This window comes from Triturus cristatus, chromosome 12 (genome assembly GCF_964204655.1).
Source record: "Triturus cristatus chromosome 12, aTriCri1.1, whole genome shotgun sequence".
In the NCBI taxonomy this organism is placed as follows: domain Eukaryota; kingdom Metazoa; phylum Chordata; class Amphibia; order Caudata; family Salamandridae; genus Triturus; species Triturus cristatus.
The window spans coordinates 327,153,910-327,168,360 of NC_140595.1; positions in this window are offsets into that span (position 1 = coordinate 327,153,910).

Below are 14,451 nucleotides of genomic sequence, written 5' to 3' on the forward strand. Positions count from 1 at the left end.
AAGCCGTCGACGGGCTCAGCTCGCGCCAGAGCACCGTCCCACATGATCCCCAGCACTCTGCCTTCAGGATTGATAAGGCCTGCCATAGGATTGACTGATAGGAATCCATGTGTCCATTTTAGGCTTAGGTATAGGAATACTACACCTACAGCAACGGGTGATTACACCACCTTGCCCCAGCTGTCGTGCAGCCAGTTGTGTCAAATTTGGGCGGCCATCCAGGGGTGGCATAATACATGCTGCAGCCCCTGGTAGGCCCTGGGTACACCGATGCCCTGGATACCTGTGGTATGCTGAGACAGGGACTGACAAGGCGGCCCAGTTCCAATTAGTGGATGCACCTAATGTACATGTGTGTTAATTTCGAGAGAGAACAGCTAGGCTGTGGGTCTGATTGGCAGGCCCACAGCCAGGGAAAGTCGTAAACCAATGAAGCAAAAGCAAAAAATCTGGATGATCATAGGATTGCAGACCCTACTCTCCTACATGACCTCCCCCCCAAACTTTGGGACAATAAGCTAACCTTGACCAGGTGAGTCTTCTTGCTCTAAGTGGAAATACCTGGAGAGCCCATCTGCATTGCCATGATCAGTGCCAGGTCTATGCTCCACTGTGAAGTCCATCCCCTATAGGGAAATGGACCACCTAAGTAGTTTGGGGTTTTCACCCTTCATTTGATTTAGCCACAAGAGGGGCTTATGGTCGGTCTGAATCTTGAAGTGAGTGCCAAACAAGTATGGCCTCAACTTCTTCAGGGCCCAAACCACAGCAAAGGCCTCCCTCTCAATAGCTGACCAATTCTTCTCTCTGGGGGTCAGCCTCCTGCTAATAAAAGCTATGGGCTGGTCATGACCATCAAAATTCAGTTGAGATAGAACAGCTCCCACACCCAACTCCGAAGCGTCTGTTTGGACAATGAATGGTTTGGAGTAGTCTGGACTCTTTAGGATAGGTGCTGTGCACATGGCCTGCTTTAGGTCATCGAATGCCTTCTGACAGCTTGCTGTCCACTGAACTTTTTTTGGCATCTTTTTACTTGTCAGATCGTTTAGCGGGGTCACAATGGATCCATAACTTCTGACAAATTTCCGGTAATAACGAGTCAGGCCCAAGAAAGCTCGAACCTGAGTCTGGGTAGTTGGAGGAGCCCAGTCCTGTATGGCCTGTATTTTGCTCTCCAATGGCTGAACCTGGCCTCCACCTACAAGGTGGCCCAGGTATACAACCTGTGTCTGCCCTATCTGGCACTTAGTGGCCTTGATAGTGAGGCCTGCCTTTTGCAGGGCCTCTAACACTTTCCTCAGGTGGACCAGGTGATCCTCCCAGGTGGAGCTAAAGACAGCGATATCGTCCAGATACGCCGCACAGAAGTCGTCCAACCCAGTGAGAACTCGATTCACCAGCCTTTGGAAGGTGGCAGGTGCATTTTTAAAACCAAAGGGCATTACCACGAACTGATAATGCCCACCCGGGGTAGAAAATGCTGTTTTGCGTTTGGCCTCCTCAGCTAACCTGATTTGCCAATACCCAGCTGTCAGGTCAAACGTACTTAAGTAGTTGGCCGAAGCCAACCGGTCTATAAGTTCGTCTGCTCTTGGTATTGGGTGGGCGTCAGTCTTAGTGACTGCATTGAGACCTCTGTAGTCCACGCAAAACCTCATCTCTTTCTTACCGCCCTGGGTGTGAGGTTTCAGCACGAGAACTACGGGACTAGCCCAGGGGCTGTCCGAGGGCTCAATGACTCCCAGCTCCAACATTTTCTGCACCTCTGTCTTGATGCAGTCTCTGACATGATCAGGCTGTCGATAGATTTTACTCTTTACGGGCAGACTGTCCCCAGTGTCGACCTCATGGGTACACCAATTGGTCTGACAGGGTGTCAGAGAGAACATATGTCGAAAGGATTGAAGAACCTGTTTACAATCCTTTTGTTGATGTCCAGAGAGGCTGCCGCAAAAGACAACACCATCTACTGACCCATCGTCAGGGTTCTGAGAGAGCAGGTCCGGGAGAGGGTCACTCTCCTCCTCCTGTCCCTCATCTGTGGCCATAAGCAATCCCATGCCCTCCCTGTCGACATATGCCTTGAGCCTGTTTACATGGAGCACCCGGTGGGGGCTCCGGGGAGTTCCCAGGTCTACCAAGTAGGTGACCTCTCCCTTTTGCTCAATGATCGTGTGGGGCCCAGACCATTTGTCTTTGAGTGCTGCTGGGGCCACTGGCTCCAGCACCCACACCTTCTGTCCAGGCTGGTACACAGTCAGGACAGCCTTTTGGTCGTGCCAAGCTTTCTGTAATTCTTGGCTCGCCTCAAGGTTTTTAGATGCCTTTTCCATGTACTCCGCCATCCGCGAGCGGAGGCCGAGCACATAGTCCACAATGTTTGATGCCGGCTTTCTGAGAGGTCTCTCCCATCCTTCCTTTACCAAACAAAGGGGTCCCCTTACAGGATGTCCGAACAGAAGCTCAAAAGGGCTGTAGCCAACCCCCTTCTGAGGGACCTCTCTGTAGGCGAACAAGAGGCAGGGTATCAGGACATCCCATCTCCGCCGAAGCTTTTCAGGTAGTCCGTGAATCATCCCTTTTAGGGTCCTGTTGAATCTCTCAACAAGCCCATTGCATTGCGGGTGATAGGGTGTGGTGAACTTGTAGTTGACACCGCACTCCTTCCACATTGCAGTCAGATATCCCGACATGAAGTTTGCACCTCTGTCTGAGACAACCTCCTTAGGGAAGCCCACTCTGGAGAACACTCCAACTAGGGCCCGTGCCACCACAGGTGCTGTAGTGGTCCTAAGGGGAATAGCTTCAGGATACCTGGTGGCGTGGTCCACCACCACCAGTATAAACTTGTGCCCTGATGCTGTCTGGGGTTCCATTGGTCCGACAATGTCGATCCCCACTCGTTCAAAGGGCACCCCCACCACCGGTAGTGGCATCAGGGGGGCCTCTGTCGTGCCACCTGACTTACCACTGGCTTGGCAAGTGACACAGGAGCGGCAAAACTCCTTCGTATCTTCGGACATGTGGGGCCAGTGAAAGTGTGGAACAATTCTGTCCCAAGTCTTATTCTGGCCTAAGTGACCTGCAAGGGGAATCTCGTGGGCCAAGGTAAGAAGGAAACCTCTCAGAGACAAGGGGATGACCAGCCTCCTGGTCGCGCCAGGCTTGGGGTCTCTTGCCTCGGAGTACAGGAGTCCATCGTCCCAGTACACTTTGTGGGTACCTGTGGCGTTCCCTGCAGCCTTAGCAGCAGCCTGCTGTCTGAGGGGTTCAAGTGAGGGGCAGTCTAACTGTGCCTTCCCCAGGTCTTTCCTGGAGGGTCCCCCTGAGCCCAGAAACTCAACCTGACCAGGTTCAAGCTCTTTCGGCTCAGTTTCCCTCAGTTCTTTAAGGTCAGCCTCCTCAGAGACTTGATCCACGACCTGGGGCAAGGGGGAAGGCGAAGCCTTACCCTTACTGCTCCTTTTCTTGGAAGGTGTCTGGTCCGTTCTTCCAGGATCCAGCACCTGTTCAGTGGGGCATCTTTTGGCCTGTGACCTGGTCACAGCAAGGACATGTGCTGGCAAGCCTAACATTTCCATGTGAGTCCTCTGCTCCACTGCTGACCATTGTGACGTTTCCAAATCATTGCCCAACAGACATTCTACGGGGAGGTCTGAACTAACCACAACCTTTTTCGGGCCACTTACCCCTCCCCAGGAGAAATCAACAACTGCCATACTGTGATTGGTAGTGACGTTGCTGGCATTGGTCACTAGGTAATCGGTACCTAGCATGATCTGTCCAGGGTCCACAAAGTTAGGCGTCACCATGGTGACACTGGCACAAGTGTCCCTGTAGGCCTGAGCCACTTTTCCATTGATCAAAGGTGTCTGTCTGTATTTGCCCAAAGTATTGGGACTGGCATCAGGGGACATATCCATATCCCCTGTACAGACAAGGACGGCCTGAGTGAGCGTGCTGACTAAGTCGTCACTCCCCTCGGTTCCCAAGGTTAACCCAACTAATGCCTTGGGAGGCGCACTACCACTGCTGACTGTACTAGGGGGTGCAGGTGCCTTAGGGGCTGCAGTGGCAGGAGTTTGCCCTCCTTTCTTGGTGCACTCACTAAACCAGTGAGTCTTACTTTTACAGTATTGGCACCACCTTTTTGACTGGCCTTCTTGAGTCTTCTTCTTCTGGGAAGCCTGACCCCCACCCTCTTTGGTTTGTTGGGGACCTGTCGAAGACTTCTGGTCATTTTGTTCATTCTTGTTACTACCCTTCTGGTCTGCTTTCTTCTGACCACCCTGGTTCTGAGTCTGGTTCTGCTTGACCCTTGTTCTGACCCATCTGTCTGCCTTCTTTCCCAATTCTTGGGGAGAGGTCAGATCCGAGTCGACAAGGTGCTGATGCAACAATTGGTTCTGACAGTTGTTTAAAATCTGTTCTCTCATGATAAGATTGTACAATCCTGTGTAATCAGTAACCTTGCTACCCAGCAACCAGCCCTCCAAAGCCTTAGTGGTACAATCGACAAAGTCAGTCCAATCCTGAGACTGCATTTTCTGGATGTCCCTGAACAGCAACCTGTACTGTTCCGTGGTTAAGCCAAACCCATCAATCAGTGTATTCTTCAGGACTTGGTAGTTGCTTGCATCCTCAGCTCTAGTAGTGAGGAGCTTGTCTCGCCCTTTACCTTCAAAGGAGAGCCACAGTATAGCTGGCCACTGACTTTGGGGGACGCACTGGACAGTGCAGGCCCTCTCCAAAGCAGTTATCCACTTGTGGATGTCGTCCCCTTGCTTAAAGGGAGGCACTATTTTACTCAGGTGTCTAGTGTCTATACCCCTGTCTTTCTCTCTAAGGAGAATGCTGCCACCAGTGGGATCTAACCCACTTAATTTCTGCTCTCGGGCTAAGGCAAGTCTTTCTTTGGCGAGGGCAAGTTCTTCCCGCTCGATCCTCAGATTGACCTCCCTCATCTTCGCTTCATGCTCCCTTCTCTGAGGGGACGTCATTCCTCTCTGAGAAGATGCCTGAGAGACATGTGTTCGAACAAATCTGTTAGAGCCTCTGGAGAGAGACCTAGCTCGTCCGTTCCCAATGTTAGGCCTGCTTGAGCGTGGGCCCGGGGCTCCCCCAGTTCCACTCTGATGCCTGCTTAAGTTGGTCCTCGTAAGCCTACCGACTACCACTGGACCTTTGTTTGCCTCGTCTCCTGATAACTCCTCCTCGTCTTCCTCCTCTGTATGGAGGTCGAGGTCTGGGTCACCAAGGATTCCCTCTAAGGGAGGCATGTTCCCATCAGCATAGGGGGGACCTGTGTTAGAGGACCTCCTGGCATCGTACGTCTCTAAGAGACCTATCAGAAATGCGATGGTAGGGTTAGAACCCTGGTTTAGCTTCCTGGAGGCACACAGTTGTCTCATCTCCTTGAAGCTAAGAGCTGCATATCGTGACATGACCTGTGGAGGGTCACTGACCACTAAGGGAGTCTCCGCAGACTCTCCGTGGACCGACATGCTTCTAGTGAGGTGTAAGTGATGCACCTACCTACACTATTTGTTTACCTACTGATCCCTTGCTAAGAGTTGTAGTCAGGGTGTGCTAAGCCCTGTTACGCTACAACAGCTGGTTCAGTAGAACTCAGAGTATTCTAAGTTAAGTTATATGTACCTGGGTACTTATGTGATCTTTCACTTTGATATTCTTAGGATACGTGTGTGGTAAAACAACAGCAAGCTCAAATCCCAACCGCTGCTCACCAATGTGAGAAGTTGGCCTGATATGTAGTGCTCACTATTCTAGTGATCACTGTGTATCATTCCAAACGACCCTTATTGATGATTGGTTGTAAGTCAACCTTTTCGACCAGCTATCCTAGTAGCGTGGATACGAGCAGTCTTTAGGCTAAACTCTAGAGGACGTGTTAAGCCAGCTGTTTACCATCACATATACCCCTTGAACGTCAAGTGAAAGGACACCACACAAGTTGTTATGAAAATAAAAGATATTTATTTATAACAAGACTACCCTGGCTCTTTATGAGTCAGGGAGCTAAGCACACTACAAAACTCTTAGAAAATACTTCAGTTGCACAATTTACACAAATGCCCGAAGGGCACGAGAAACCATCTACGCTAACAGTGAAATGCGAATGGTTAGAGTCTGGAGTTACTGATTCCGGAGTGATCCGATCAGTGGGACTAAACGAAAAAGGAACTGGACACTTGTAGAGCGAACCTGCGATGGAGCACCGAAATGCTCGAGTTACCTAGCCCGGAGGCTGCAGCTGCGTGAGGTTCGGCAAGATGTCGGGAGTCCTCGTTGTAGTCTCAGGAGCCTGAAAGAAGAAGTTGCTGGCAGGCGACCAGTGTCGATGTTTCAGCGAGATCCAAGCCTGGATCGGTGTTGAAGGAAACCTGAAAGCAGAGGGGACTCAGTTCTCAACCGCTAGCCAGCGATCGTGTGGGTACCAGGAAGGTACCGGCTGAAGTCACCTCGACCAGGTGAGTGGATGACGTCGGACTCGGCTGTTCCTCGGACCAGGAGGCGCGGCGGCGACCAGGATGGAGGGCGAGCTGTCCCACGAAGGTGTCTGCTGTCGATGATGCTGGGCCCAGGAGTGGGGCAGCAGGTCTTGGCAGTGGCAACCCACGCGGTGGAGTCAAGATGGCGTCTGGAGTGGACCAGGAGGGTCTGAGGTACTCCTCTGTTGAAGGGGAGCAAGGGCCAGTCTGGAGCAACCAGACCAGTGATGACAACAAACTATCGTGGTGCGTCGTGAAGAGGGCCACAAGCCGGTCGGCGAGTGGTCGGACAACGCGGTGAACAGCAAGGAGCAGAAGGGCCCCCACGCAGATCTCGTGGATGCTGGGGAGGCGGACTTCGGTGCTGGAGCCGCTCAGGGTTAGGGCTTCTCAAACCCTAGGTACACTCACTCGAGGGTCCCTCGGTGGGCGTGTTAGATAAGCGTCGTGCAGGTTCTGAAGATGGCCGGTCCCGCAGGTCTCGTCACACCTACGAATCTCAGCTGGGCTGACGATGTAGGTAGAGGTCAGAGATGGCAGGGAACCTGGGTTTCGTCGAGCTGGGAAGTCTTGATCCGTGGGAGAGACGTACAGCAAACCGCAAGCGCTTAGTTGGTGCCTGCTGGTGCAGGGTGGCTACTCCTTAGCCACAAGGGAGAGTCTTCAGAAAAGTCAAGAGTTCCTTTCGTGGAAAGTAGTTCAAGATTCAGAATTATCCCATTTGGGAAGGGGACCCGCTCCCACCTTTATTCTAGGAAAAAGGGGCTGGCCTGTGACTAGGTCCTACCTATGGGGGGGACCAGGAGGGGGGTGGTTACACCCCTATCCTTTGTCCGGCTTCGCCCCAGCTCAGGGGCTGGTGTGCCCCCGAAACTGGTTTGAGCCGGGCTATGCACAGTGAGCACCGGGGTGCCACTTGCAATCACCTTCCTTTCAGCCCTGCCTACCTGGGATACACAAACCCTGTCTGGGATGGTGCTAACACCGCCCTCGACAGGAAACCCTTTGTCCAAGCCCCCTTCGCTGGAAGGTCTCCCAGCAGCAGGAGGTCAGACTTGTGTCTGGTGGCAGCATCCATTTTGTGATGCTGAGGCTTGAGTCAACTTTAACGGGGTTCAAGGTTACTTCCATGTCGTGTCCCTCTAGAAGGGTGGAATGCTAACCCCGTCGCCAGAACTGGCGAGGGGTTCGTATTCCAATTCGTATGACACCTTACTCGACATGTGTAGGTGATGCGATGCCAAAGTTAGCAAATAACCGCAAGGATTATAATGCATTTTAAGGTAGTTGGCCCACGTCACCATGGAACGGCTATTTAGGACTTGGTTCCGCAAGCCGTCGACGGGCTCAGCTCGCGTCAGAGCACCGTTCCACATGATCCCCAGCACTCTGCCTTCAGGATTGATAAGGCCTGCCATAGGAGTGACTGATAGGAATCCATGTGTCCATTTTAGGGTTAGGTATAGGAATACTACACCTACAGCAACGGGTGATTACACCACCTTGCCCCAGCTGTCGTGCAGCCAGTTGTGTCAAATTTGGGCGGCCATCCAGGGGTGGCATAATACCTGCTGCAGCCCCTGGTAGGCCCTGGGTACACCGATGCCCTGGATACCTGTGGTATGCTGAGACAGGGACTGACAAGGCGGCCCAGTTCCAATTAGTGGATGCACCTAATGTACATGTGTGTTAATTTCGAGAGAGAACAGCTAGGCTGTGGGTCTGATTGGCAGGCCCACAGCCAGGGAAAGTCGTAAACCAATGAAGCAAAAGCAAAAAATATGGGTGATCATAGGATTGCAGACCCTACTCTTCTACAAAGAGCACTTTCAGTTTACCGTGCTCCCCTTCGGCCTCACCAGTGCCCCTCGGGTGTTCACAAAAGTGATGGCGGTGGTCACAGCTCATCTGCGCAGATCAGGGGTTCCAGTCTTCCCCTATCTCGACGACTGGTTGTTGAAGGCGGGTTCGCCCCAGGCAGTCGTCTCCCACCTCCAGACTACGGCGGATCTCCTGCATTTGCTGGGGTTTTCCATCAACGTGCCGAAGTCACACCTGAGTCCCTCTCAGAAGCTCCTCTTCATCGGAGTGGTTCTCGATTCGGCGCAGTTCCGGGTCTATCCACCGGAACAGCGGGTCCGGGATATTCAGGCCCTGATTCCCATCTTTCGGCCTCTATCCTGGGTTTCGGTCAGGCTAGTGTTGCGGCTTCTGGGGCTGATGGCCTCCTGCATCCTACTAGTGCATCACGCCAGACGGCGCATGCGGGCTCTGCAGTGGGACCTGAAGTTTCAGTGGGCCCAGCATCACGGCAACCTGTCCGACCATGTCTTGATCTCGGAGGGCACTGCACAGCAGTTGCAGTGGTGGCTCACGGACCGCGATTGGGTCATGGGCAGAAGCCTCTCCCTTCCCCAACCGGAGCATGTCGTAGTGACGGATGCGTCCCTCCTGGGATGGGGTGGCCATATGGGAGAGGCGGAGATCAGAGGCCTCTGGTCTCCGGCGGAGTCTCGTCTCCACATCAACCTGTTGGAGTTGAGAGCGATCCGACTTGCACTGAAAGCCTTCCTTCCCTCTGTCAGGTGAATTGTCTTGCAGGTGTTCACGGACAACACCACCGCCATGTGGTATTGCAACAAACAGGGCGGGGTGGGGTCGTGGACCCTTTGTCAGAAGGCTCTGCGCCTCTGGAAGTGGCTGGAACACCAGGGCGTCACCCTAGTGGTTCAACATCTGGCGGGCTCTCTGAACGCCAGAGCAGACGAACTCAGCCGCCGGTGCATGATGGATCACGAATGGCGTCTGAACTCCGAAGTGGCGCAAGGTCTCTTTCAGCAGTGGGGAGAGCCTTGGTTAGATCTATTCGCCACCGAAGAGAACGCGCAATGTCAGCAGTTCTGCGCGTTGGAATTTCCAAGGCGGCACTCGCTCGGCGACGCTTTTCGTCACGAGTGGAGTTGCGGTCTGTTGTACGCCTTTCCGCCTATTCCACTTCTGCCCAGAGTGCTGAAGAAGATCAGGCACGACCGGGCCCAAGTCATCTTGGTGGCTCCGGATTGGGCACGAAGGTACTGGTATCCCGAGCTACTCAGTATGTTGACCGATCCTCCGATACGTCTGCCCCTTCGGGAGGATCTTCTGTCGCAGCAGCAGGGGACGGTCCTCCACCCGAACCTGTCCAGCCTCCACCTCCATGCGTGGAGATTGAGCGGCGGCAGTTGATGCCATTTGACTTGCCTCCTGAAGTCTGTGATATCATTCTGGCAGCCAGGCGTTCCTCCACAAAGACGGTATACGCCTGCCGGTGGAACAAATTTGTGGCATGGTGCACAGCAAAGGCTGTGGATCCCCTTTCCGCCCCTCTTTCTGAGGTTCTACTGTTTCTTCTTTCTTTGGCCCGGCAGGGCTCTGCCCTGGGCACCCTGAAAGGTTATCTTGCTGCCATCTCTGCCTTCTTGCGGCTTCCTGATCAGCCTTCTCTTTTCAAGTCCCCTGTAGTTACACGCTTTCTAAAAGGCATAACTCACACGTTCCCACCTGTCCCTTTTGTAATGCCTCAGTGGGACTTGAATCTTGTTCTCACATTTCTAATGTGCGCTCCCTTTGAGCCTCTTCATAATTGTCCTCTTCGTCTGCTGACGCTTAAGACTGCTTTTCTGGTAGCCATCACCTCGGCTAGACGGGTGAGTGAGCTCCAGGCTTTATCATCAAAGCCTCCTTTTCTATCTGTTCATCCGGACAAGGTTGTCCTTCGGCCTTGTCCCTCCTTTCTTCCGAAAGTGGTGACTCCATTTCATCTTGGGCAGTCTGTCACCTTGCCCACCTTCTTTCCGCCTCCGCATCCTTCCAAAGAGGAAGAGAGGCTCCACCGTCTGGACCCAAAACGTGCGCTCTCCTTTTATCTGGACCGCACAAAGCAGTTCCGGGTGGACGACCAACTTTTCGTTGGATACGTGGGTGCTAAGAAGGGGAAAGCTGTGCACAAACGGACCATCTCTCGGTGGGTCGTTTTGTGCATCAAAATTTGTTACTCCTTGGCAAACAAGGACCCTCCTGTTGGGCTGCGCGCCCATTCTACTCGGGCCACGGCGGCTACCGCTGCTTTGGGACGGGGTGTCCCTTTGCAGGACATCTGTCAGGCGGCAACGTGGGCTTCGCTACACACGTTTGCCAGGCATTATTGCCTTGACAGCCAAGTCCGGAGGGATGGCTTCTTTGGCCGTTCTGTCCTCCAGGACTTTCTAGTGTGATCTTGGTTCGCAGACCCACCACCGGGGATGGTATTGCTTGGGTATCTATTCTAAGGTGAGGAATCTAACTAACGTGTTTCTTTCAGATGAACAAGTTACTTACCTTCGGTAACGATGTATCTGTAAGAAACATTAGTTAGTTAGATTCCTCACCGACCCACCCATCCTCCCCGTTCTGCGAACTGACATCTAGGGTTAAGGTTATCCTTTTCAGGCCCCTAGATTTTATTTTTGGCACCAGTGTCGGTCTTTGCATGGCTCTGCGTTCCTGGCGCGGAAAGCTATGTACAAGAACTGACGTCAGCGCGCGAGGGCGGCGTCTAAGTACTCCGACGATGTCATTCCGGCGCACGACGCCGACGACGGACGCGGAGCCGCAGACGATGCCTAGCGACGCGCAAGGGGTATTGCTGACGAAAAATCTTCCGGATCCAGTCTGACGCCTGGGGATATTCTAAGGTGAGGAATCTAACTAACTAATGTTTCTTACAGATACATCGTTACCGAAGGTAAGTAACTTGTTCTTTAAGTCCCCATGTGCGCCTGTAAATCACTGTGAGGAAATACTTGCCATAAGATGGAAATATCTACGAGCAAGGAGACCAATGCATGCTGACAGAATAATGTTTGACTATCGAACAGTCTGCTTTTGCTTGCTAAACAAATCATCCAATAGCGAGCAACCAAGATGTAATTAAAGCTCGGCCATGTGTTTCTAATAGATGTAACCAACATTGAGAAAGGCGACTATGCTGAAACGCATCTGTTGGGTAAAAAAAGACCAGTGAGTGCACCTGTTTGTTTTGTGAGAAGTTAAATTGGGAAGGCCACTTTCACAGAGGAGGCACCCGTTGTGTTTAGTGTTCGGCAGCATCTAGCGGCTTTTGGAGTTACATGTTTATTTCGATTGTCAGGACTGCAGAAGCCTGAAAAGCAAGAATATGCCAGCTAAGCACTGAGTTGTTTCATTACTAAATGAGGAGCGAAGGGTTACTAAACCACTGCCAGCAGGTATGTTATATGCAATATGGCAATTGCAGCAGAAATTAGGGGAATTGAGATTGGTTTTTAAAAAACATGAAGACTTTCTTGGAATAAAAATGTGTTTTAAGTCAGCATGTGCGCCCTTAAATGACTGTGAGGAAAAACTTACCATAAGATGGAAAGATCTATGAGCAAGGAGACCAATGCATACTGACAAAATAATTATTGACTCTCGAACAGTCTGCTTTTGCTTGCTAAAAACGTCATCCAATAGCGAGCAACCAAGATGTATTTAAAGCTCGGTCATGCGTTTTTAATTGATGCAACCAACATTGAGGAAGGCGACTATGCTGAAACGCGTCTGTTGGGTTCAATAAATCATGAAAAAAGACCTGTGAGTGCTCCTGCTTGTTTTGTGAGAAATTAAAATGTGAAGACCACTTTCACAGAGCAGGCTCTCTCCTCTCCTACGAAAAGTGTTTGACACTGCTTCGGGGGTCAGACAAGAACGGCTTTATTTTCTTGCAAGCGCTGTCATTAAAGAGTATCTGGAAATGCAGGGCAGACGCGTTTCCGCCTCAATGGCTTCATCAATGCCCATTCCAGATTGTATCTTAGCTGTTCCAGGGGGTTCTTTTTGAAGTTGTTCCTCCTGTGACCACTCCCAGTCACATGTTTACTGGCCTACCTACGCCTCACAGGTGCAAGGCACTTGCCGCTCCTCATCCACACTGCTGCATTCTGGTTAGTGTAGTCCTTCGTAAGAGCCCATACAATGACGGGGCCTCATAACACCAAGTGATGTCCCAAACTGTGTTGGCCTGGAACCACACGCCACACAGCCCTGCGGGTGGCAAAGCCGTCCTGTGTCCCCCATGTCAGGCAAACAATTTTGCCTCCTCTCTCCCCATGCTGGCGATAAACTCCACGTGAAAATCAAACGCCGGGGGGCCACGCGTTGCAGTCTCATGTGAACACCAAAAGTGCAGGTAAGCCGCGTAGCACCATATCGAGTGGGCGTGTCACTTAGCCATCACCTGCAGCTGGCACTACATACCAACCAGGCTCTCTCCTCTCCTACGAAAAGAGTGTGACACTACTCTGGGGGTCAGACAAGAACGGCTTTATTTTCTTGCAAGCGCTGTCATTAAAGAGTCTCTAGAAACGCAGGGCAGATGCGTTTCCGCCTCAATGGCTTCATCAGTGCCTGTTCCAGGGGGTTCTTTTTGAAGTTATTCTGCCTGTCACCACTCCCAGTCACATGGTTACTGGCCCTCCTATGCCTCACAGGAGCAATGCACTTGGCGCTGCTCATCCACACTGCTGCATTCTGGTTAGTGTAGTCCTTCGTAAGAGCCCATACAATGACGGGGCCTCTTATAACACCAAGGAAAGAGGATGTGGTCCGTCGGCTAAACTGCCGACTTTGGTGCTGGAAACCAGGGTTCGAGCCTCGAGGTCGCGTCCACATCCTGTGGTTCTGGGCAAATCACTTAATCTCCCCGTGCCTGAATGTTTAATGTAAATACGGTGCTCATGTAAAGCGCTCCAATACCTTCGGGTCGAGTTTGCGCCATATAAATATGCAAAAAAAAAAAAAAAATGATGGCCCAAACTGTGTTGGCCTGGATCCACACGCCACCGCAGCCCTGCGGGTGGCAAAGCCCTCCTGTGTTCCCCTTGTCAGGCAAACAATTTTGCCTCCTCTCTCCCCATGCTGGTGATAAACGCCACGTGGAAATCAAACGCCGGGGGGGGGGCGACGCGTTGCAGTCTCATACGAACACCAAAAGTGCAGGTAAACCGCGTAGCACCATACCGAGAGGGCGTGTCACTGAGCCTGCAGCTCGCACTACATACCAACCAGGCTCTCTCCTCTCCTACGAAAAGTGTGACACTACTCTGGGGGTCAGACAAGAATGGCTTTATTTATTTTATATATATATATCTGTGAGCAAGGACATTTGTGTCCGAAACGCGTCAGATTGCAGCTCTCTAATAAATAACAACAGTGCCTATACTTGGAGGATTCGTGTCGTCTCTATTCGCCTCATAGTCTGTGGAAGTGCTGAGACTTAGTTGTTTTTTTGCATATATATATATATATATATATATATATCAGTCTATCCTGCTCCCCAGGCAAGGCTGCCTCCTCGTAGCCTCTGATCCAGAAAACACAGACACGGACCGTATTCTTCGTGCGAAAATTTATTAGCTCATCCGCAAGTTTGTCGCCATAACGTTTCGGCTCCCCTAGAGCCTTGTTCACATGACAACATGTAAATCCAAAACACTTCCTTAAATAGGAAGACAGATACTCTGCACGTGATATGGTTCAACATGGTCATGGAAAGCAGACTCATAGAAATGCATGCCAAGATCCAAGACATCGATTTTGTACTTAAATGTGCTATATACGATCTCGATATTAACTTAATCTTGACATTCTAAATTTTGGCAAACATATTAGCATAATTCAAACAGGAATTCAAGCAAAAAAATACTAATGAAATTAGTGCTTATATACATATTATATTCTATTCAGTAATGGCCGTCTCCGTTATTGCTGCCTCCTACTCACGGTACATCGTATACATGGGAATATTTCAGTTCCTGATCGACTTTCAATCGGACACTTATATGGCCAAATGGTTCCTGTGATTATGTAAAATCCTTCTAAAGTCTGCCCAATTTTAAAA